Here is an 8,877-nt window from a genome sequence, read left to right on the forward strand (position 1 = left end):
CAGGACCCACAAAACTCACAACAACGCATCGTGACTATAACAACACAACTAAACGCCCCAGAAATACGAAACTTGGCAACACAATGCAAAAGCCTTCCCTCCCGGTTGTAACAACACAACCACACCACAAAACCACAATCCGGACCCACAAAACTCACAACAATGCATCGTGACTATAACAACACAACTAAACGCCACAGAAATACGAAACTTGGCACACAAGTAAACGCCCCAGAAATACAAAACTTGACAACACAACACAAAAGCCTTTTCTCCCAGTTGTAACAACACAACTTCACCACAAAACCACAATCCGGACCCACAAAACTCACAACAACACATCGTGACTATAACACAACTAAACGCCCCAGAAATACAAAATTTGACAACACAACGCAAAAGCCTTGCCTCCCAGTTGTAAGAACACAACCACAACACAAAACCACTATCCGGACCCAAAAAACTCACAACAACGCATCATGACTATAACAACACAACTAAACGCCCCAGAAACACAAAACTTGGCAAAACAATGGAAAAGCCTTGCCTCCCGATTTTAACAACACAACCACACCACAAAACCACACTTGACCCACAAAACTCACAACAGTGCATCGTGACTATAACAACACAACTAAACGCCCCAGAAATACGAAACTTGGCACACAACTAAACGCCCAGAAATACAAAACTTGACAACACAACACAAAAGCCTTTTCTCCCGGTTGTAACAACACAACTACACCACAAAACCACAATCCGGACCCACAAAACTCACAACAACGCATTGTGACTATAACAAATACAAAATTTGACAACACAACTCATCCACCTCCCCAATCCCTACATTCACACTTGGCCTCCAAAAAAACAATTACAATAATAACAATGACAACAACAACAACAATAAGAATCAACACCATCACAGGCAAGAAACAGCCAGGCACTGAGGCTGAGAGGCCAGTCAGTGCTACACTGGGCCTCCAAAAAACAATACAGTAGCATCTAACTTATCCAACCTTCATGACCACAACAACAACAATAGTAATAAACACCTACACAGGCAAAACAAAAAAAGGACTATTGTACCACAATAAAAATATAAACCGCACTCAGCAGAATCAGACATTACAACTAAAAACAAACCAAAGACAACAGGGATCTCAAGCAATTATCAATCAACACAAAAATTGAAGAAGGTAACAGACTTCAAATACTACTACTAATGTGAGTATAAAGAAGGTGGAGGCCACAGCATAAATACAAAACCTAATGTAGACTGACCAACACCACCAGACTAAGCCACAGCAACGCGTGGCCGGGCACAGCTAGTTATATTATATTATATTATATTATATTATATTATATTATATTATATTATATTATATTATATTATATTATATTATATTATATTACAGTGTTCCCTCACTACTTTGTGGTTCACTTTTCATGGATTCGCTGTTTTGCAGTTTTTCAATAACTCTAAAAGACTATTATAAAACATAAAAAATTACAATTTACAGCCTAAGGAAGGGAGGAAGGAGAAGCCAAAGGGAGAGAAAAGGAGCCCAAGCGGCAACAGGAGGAGAAGGAGGTGATTTATCAACACACAATTGGTTGATAAAGACTTAAAATAGTGTATAACTACTTAAGTAATGTAGAAATATTAAAATAAATATAGTGTCCCTACTTTGCGGATTTTCACTTATTGCGGGTGGTCCTGGAACCTAACCCCAGCAATAAGTGAGGGAACACTGTATATCAAATCCCGGGAGCGGAGTGAGCGCCCGCTGTTAGCTCCAGCTTCTGCCAACCTAGCAGTTCGAAAACATGCCAATGTGAGTAGATCAATAGGTACCGCTCCGGCAGGTAGGTAACAGTGCTCTTTGTAGTCATGCCGGCCACATGACCTTGGAGATGTCTATGGACAATGCCGGCTCTTCGGCCTAGAAATGGAAATGAGCACCAACCCCCAGAGTCAGACATGACTGGACTTAACGTCAGAGGAAACCTTTACCTTTACCTATTTGTATAGAATAATAATAATAATAATAATAATTCCTTTTCCCATGTTTTTTTATTATAGAACCAATAAGGAAATGACATTTATAACCCAGGAACAAAAACTGTGTTACACAGTATTGTTATCATCATTATCATCATCATCATTATTGTCTTTGTGTCAATAATAATAATAATAATAATAACAATACTGTGTAACACAATTTATTAAACTGCACAAACTTCGCATTTGCAGGAGGGACATCCTGCAGCACATTTTGCTCTAGTTTTTCAATGAATATCTTTGAATCCCAACCCAATCAACACAGTTTGCGACTGCCACAAAAATGAAGAACAACTACTTTCAGAGTAAGGACCACACAATTAAACAGGAAATACAGTAGAGTCTCACTTATCCAACACTCGATTATCCAACATTCTGGATTATCCAACACATTTTTGTAGTCAATGTTTTCAATATATCGTGATATTTTGGTGCTAAATTCATAAATACAGTAATTACTACATAGCATTACTGAGTATTGAACTACTTTTTCTGTCAAATTTGTTGTATAACATGATGTTTTGGTGCTTCATTTGTAAAATCATAACCTAATTTGATGTTTAATAGTCTTTTCCTTAATGCCTCCTTATTATCCAACATATTCGCTTATCCAACATTCTGCCAGCCCGTTTATGTTAGATAAGTGAGACTCTACTGTAAGCTTTCAAACCAGGAACAGAAACCTAGATATTGCAAGACATGACATTTTGACTCAATGCAACCCAGATGAATTTTGGGAAGGATAGCGGCGCTTAGGAGCAGTTTCCGAGAAAAGCTACAAGGATGATCAGAGTTGTTGAAGAAGTCAAACAGTCAAGGAAAGTGTTGTCTAAGGCTTTCATGACTGGAATCACTGGGTTGCTGTGAGTTTTCTGGGCTGTCTGACCATGTTCCAGGAGCATTTTCTCCTGACGTTTTGCCCACATCAATGGCAGGCATCCTCAGAGGTTGTAAGGTCTGTTGGAAACTAGGCAAGTGAGGTTTAATTTTCTGTGGAATGATGTCCAGGGTGGGAGAAAGAACTCTTTTCTGGATGCCCCCAGGCAGGAAACAGCCAGGCTTTGAAGCTGCAAGGCTATTCAATGCTAATTAAGGTGCTCAATTGCAACAAACAAACAAGATTTCTTTCTCCCACCTTGGACATTATTCCACAGATATATAAACCCCATTTGCCTAGTTTCCAACAGACTTCACAACATCAGAGGATGCCTGCCATAGATGTGGGTGAAACGTCAGGAGAGAATGCTTCTGGGGAAGAGAAGAATGAGGAGTGACATGTTTGCACTCTTCAAATACCGTATATACTCGAGTATAAGCTGACCCAAATATAAGCCAAGGCACCTAATTTTACCACAAAAAAAACTGGGAAAACATTGACTCCAGTATAAGCCGAGGGTGGTAAATTTCATAAAGCTCAAATTTAAGATAAGACTGTCCAACTCTGATCCAATCATTATTCTCATCTTCTTCAATGTAAATGTGCTTATGTATCCTTTTAATAATAATAGAGTAAAATAATACATGTAATAATAATAATAATAATAATAATAATAATAATAATAATAATAATACAGGAAAATAATACATGTAATAATAAATAGAGTAAAATAATAAATGCAATAATAATAATAGGTTCAGAGTGAAATAATAAATGTATTAATAATAATAAAAAATAGAGTAAAATAAATGTAATAGTAGCAACAATAATAGAGAAAAATAATAGTTGTAATAATACCAATAATAATAGAGAAAAATAATAAATGTACCATATATTCTCGAGTATAAGCTGACCCAAATATAAGCCAACCAGGACCCTCACCCGAGTATAAGCCGAGGGGGGCTTTTTCAGTCTTAAAAAAAGGGCTGAATAACTAGACTTATACTCGAGTATATACAGTAATTGAAAATTATTCCTTCTCTGGAGGTCTTTAATGGAGGCTGGATGGATATCTATCAGGAGCATTTTCATATTCTTGTATGGAAGGAGTTTTTTGCTTCTGCAGAGCAATGGTTTTAAGTTACAAAGAGAGGTTTCTATTCAAAACTAAAGAAAACATATTGAGACTGGCAGTCCTTCAGCAGTGGATTAAATTGAGAGATGATGGCATCTCCTTCTCTGGAATTTATGCCTCAGTCCTATTATTACATAATGGCCATTTGCTTTGTATCTTCCCTTATTTTTCAAGATGAATTTTATTTTTTTTCCTCAACCCTTAATTACATGGACAATATCTAGAGATCTGTTCCTTATATGTACCGTATGGCTGGGGGTTGGACTAGATGAACTTTGGGGTCTCCCCAACTCTATGATTCTCCATAGATATAAAAGGTATCTGCAGAAAAGTGACTCTAGATTAGCAGCCCTCTCCTCAAGGTCTAAATGTTCCTTTTGTTACTGAAAAATATGCATATTGGAGCAAAACATAGTGTATAGAAACAACTGCCCTACAAAGTGTTGTTGGACTCCAACTCCTATCAATCTTGAGGTCTGGGATTATGTGGTTTGTAGTCCAACAAGTTTTTCATGTGCTGCAGTATAATATTCAGAATCATAATGGTCCGGGAATTGTAACTAAATGTTCCTCAGCATGTGTTGATTTTATTGCATTCTGGAGTTGTATGAAAGGTTCCTGTATAACGTATCGGTACAAATCCAACGCTGGGTTCACTAGCTGTCCTTAATTGCCATGGAGCTGTTCAGAATGTATGGCAAATGCATTGTAATTGCGAGCTAATTGACTTGCTATAGTGATCTCAAGCCATGGCTATTAAATATCATCGCAGTTGAAAAGGGGGATAAGAAAAGTGTATGGGTGAGGCCATAAATAAAAATGAAGATTTGTGATTTTGAGTGCCACTGCGATCTGCAATCCTTTTTCTCTGCAAAATCCTGAACATGGGTATTGCATGGAGCTCATTTTCTGCTCCTCCTTGACCCACTAGCTGATGGGTTAAAGTACATAAAGGAAAAGGCGATGCCACCAAAACATTAGGGAGAATTTCTTTGTTATCATCATGGATGAGTCTGATTGCTTTCCAATTGTAGGGTCTTGGCAGTGGATCCTATTCTTGGTAAAGGTAAAGGTTTCCCCTGACGTTAAGTCCAGTCATGACCGACTCTGGGGGTTGGTGCTCATTTCCATTTCTAAGCCGAAGAGCCAGCGTTGTCCATAGACATCTCCAGGTCATGTGGCTGGCATGACTGCATGGAGTGCCGTTACCTTCCCGCTGGAGCAGTACCTATTGATCCACTCACATTTGCATGTTTTCGAACTGCTAGGTTGGCAGGAGCTGGGGCTAACAGTGGGAGCTCATTCCGCTCCTGGGATTTGAACCTGGGACCTTTTGGCCTGCAAGTGTAGCAGCTCAGCGCTTTAATGCACTGTGCCACCAGTCTTGATCTGCCACTGTCCTATTCTTGATCTGCATGTTTTTCTGCAATGAGGACACTGGTTTCCAGATGGAAGGTGTTCTTAACAAGGGTTGGCTTGATATGACTTCCTCTTGATACATTTCTCCCTTTTGCCCTCCATTTGTGCCTCTTTCACAGCACTGTTGGTCACAGCTGACCTTCAGTTCCAATGCTCTCAAAGCTTCCCAGTTCTCAGTGTCTACGTCATGTTTTTAAGGTTGGCTTTAAGCCCATCTTTCAAGCTCTTTTCCTGTCCACCAACCTTCCGTTTTCCATTCTTGAGTTGGGAGTAGAATAACTGCTTTGGGAGACTGTGATCTTTGGGCATTCGGACAACGTTTACTGGCTTATGTAGCACAATTTTTGTTCCTGGGTTATAAATGTCATTTCCTAATTGGTTATATGGCAGGCATCCTCAGATGTTGTGAGGTCTGTTGGAAACTAGGCAAGGGGGTGGTTATATATCTGTGGAATGTCCAGGGTGGGAGAAAGAACTCTTGTCTGTTGGAGGCAAGTGTGAATGTTGACATTGGCCACCTTAATTAGCATTGAATGGCCTTGCAGCTTCAAGGCTTGGCTGATTTCTGCCTTGGCAAATCCTTTGTTAGCAGGTGTAAGTTTGCTCTGATTCTTTTCTGTCTGGAAAGAAAACTGCACTTGCCTAGTTTCTAACAGACCTCACCACCTCTGAGGATGCCTGCCAGAGATGTGGGTGAAACATCAGGAGAGAATGCTTCTGGAACATGACCATACTGCCTGCTAATTGATAGCGATCCCATGAATATTGTAGAAAGATTGGTTTGGTAAGTTTCTTCTTCCCTTAAACAAGACTCAAATGAGTGTCCACTTGAGTTTGCCCTTAAATGCTAGAACTCCCTTTGCTTGAGTAACACACATCTGTGACTGAGAGCGGAGGGGATGTGCTGGATTTCAGGACCACTTTGCTGAGTTTCTATCTTGTCCTTTGTGTGCAAGAGAAAGTGTGTGTGAAAAAGAATGTTTGCAAAATGGGAACAATGAATGTGTTAAAAATAGTGTGTGACAGACAGAAGAAAGGCAAGAGAGAGAATGTGCTGAGTGACAAAAAGAAGAGGGTTTCAAAGTTTGTCCAAGGGACAAAGTGAGTGTGTGCATCTCTGTGTGTGCCAAAGATAATGCATAGAAAGAGCATGGCTGGGAGTTTGTATATGAGAGAGATAGGGTAGGTGTTTAATGAGTGAGAGAGACAAAGGAAGAATGTGCGGCAGAGAGTGAGAAAGAGAGAGTGGAAGAGAGACAGAGAGAGAGAAAAAGAAAGACACACAGAGAAGGACACACACATAAAGTTTAAGAGACAGAGAGAGAAAGAAAGAGACCTACAGAGAGAAATGGAGAGAGAGAAGGGCAGAGAGGAAGGGTATTTTTATTTTATTTACCACATTTGTATCCCACCCTTCTCACCGCAAAAAGGACTCAGAGCGGCCTTACAAAGGCAACAATTCGATGCCACATATACACTGATAAACAATCAAATGCATTAAAATCCAAAATAATTAAAACATCAAACATTATTAAAATCACACAATCCAAGTCATACTCCAGGGCCGATCCAAGTCGTCATTAGGCTCTGGGGGTTGATGCTCATCTCAATTTCTAAGCCGAAGAGCCGGTGTTGTCCGTAGACACCTCCAAGGTCATGTGGCCGGTATGACTGCATGGAGCGCCGTTACCTTCCCGCCGGAGCAGTACTTATTCATCTACTCACATTGGCATGTTTTCGAACTGCTAGGTTGGCAGGAGCTGGAGCTAACAGCAGTGGGACCTTTCGGCCTGCAAGTTCAGCAGCTCAGTGCTTTAATGCACTTTGCCACTGGGGCTCCTTCTCCTTCCAACTCTACTATTCTATGATTCTAGAGGAACAGTAAAGAGAAAAGGACAGAAAGAGAGAGAGGAAGAGAGAGGAAGAGAAACACAGACAGCAGAAGAGTAGAGAGAGAGGAAGAGACAGAGAAAGAGAAGGAAGGACAGAAAGAAAAAAAGGGACAGAGAGAAGGACAGTGTCAGAAAGAGTAGAGCAGGGGTCCCCAAACTAAGGCCTGGGGGCCGGATGTGGCCCTCCAAGGTCATTTACCTGGCCCCCACCCTCAGTTTTAATAATATAATATATTGTATATACATATAATATTGATAATAATATTATGTTATACAATATAATACTAATAATAATACCATATAATAATATAAAATGTTATATATTACATATTATATAATAGTATAGTGGTATAGTTCAATATAGTAATATATAATGCTAATATTGTGCTATGCTAATAATATAATGTATTGTATGTACATACAGCTGCTCTGAGTCCCCTTCTGGGTGAGAAGGGTGGGATATAAATGTAGTAAATAAATGCAGTAAATAAATAATTAATTTTAGACTTAGTCTCGGCCAAAGTCTGAAATGACTTGAAGACACAACAACAACAACAGCCCTAATTAACTTGACTAACTATCTCATTGGCCAGTAGCAGGCCCACACTTTCCATTGAAATCCTGATAGGTTTATGTTGGTTAAAATTGTTTTCATTTTTAAATATTGTATTGTTCTTTCGTTGTTGTTGTTGCACTACAAATAAGACATGTGCAGTATGCATAGGAATTTGTTTATATATTTTTTTTCCAAATGATAATTCGGCCCCTCAACAGTCTGAAGCAGGGGTCCTCAAACTTTTTAAGCCGAGGGCCAGTCCACAATCCTTCAGACTGTTGAGGGGCCAGATTATCATTTGAAAAAAATACAAACAAATTCCAATGCACACTGCATATGTCTTATCTGTAGTGCAAAAACAACAACAAGAACAAGAACAATGAAAGAACAATACAATATTTAAAAATAAAAACAATTTTAACCAATATACATTTATCAGGATTTCAATGGGAAGTGTGGTCCTGCTTCTGGCCAATGAGGTAGTTAGTCAAGTTAATTAGGGTTGTTGTTGTTGTTGTTGTGTGCCTTCAAGTCATTTCAGACTTTGGGTGAGCCTAAGTCTAAAATTTATTTATTTATTTATTTATTGTTTACTGCATTTATTTACTACATTTGTATCACACCCTTCTCATCCCAAAGGGGACTCAGAGTGGCTTACAAATTATATGTACATACAATATATTATATTATTAGCATAGCACAATATTAGCATTATATATTACTATATTGAACTATACCACTATACTGTAATATTATTAGTAATATTATATGTAATATAGAATATATAATTAATATTATTATATGGTATTATTATTAGTGTTATATTGTATTACATTATAATATTATTATCAATATTATATGTATATACAATATATTATAAAACTGAGGGCGGGGGCCAGGTAAATGACTTCGGAGGGCCGCATCCGGCCCCCG

The sequence above is a fragment of the Anolis carolinensis genome, unplaced genomic scaffold (genome assembly GCF_035594765.1).
Source record: "Anolis carolinensis isolate JA03-04 unplaced genomic scaffold, rAnoCar3.1.pri scaffold_11, whole genome shotgun sequence".
Lineage (NCBI taxonomy): Eukaryota > Metazoa > Chordata > Lepidosauria > Squamata > Dactyloidae > Anolis > Anolis carolinensis.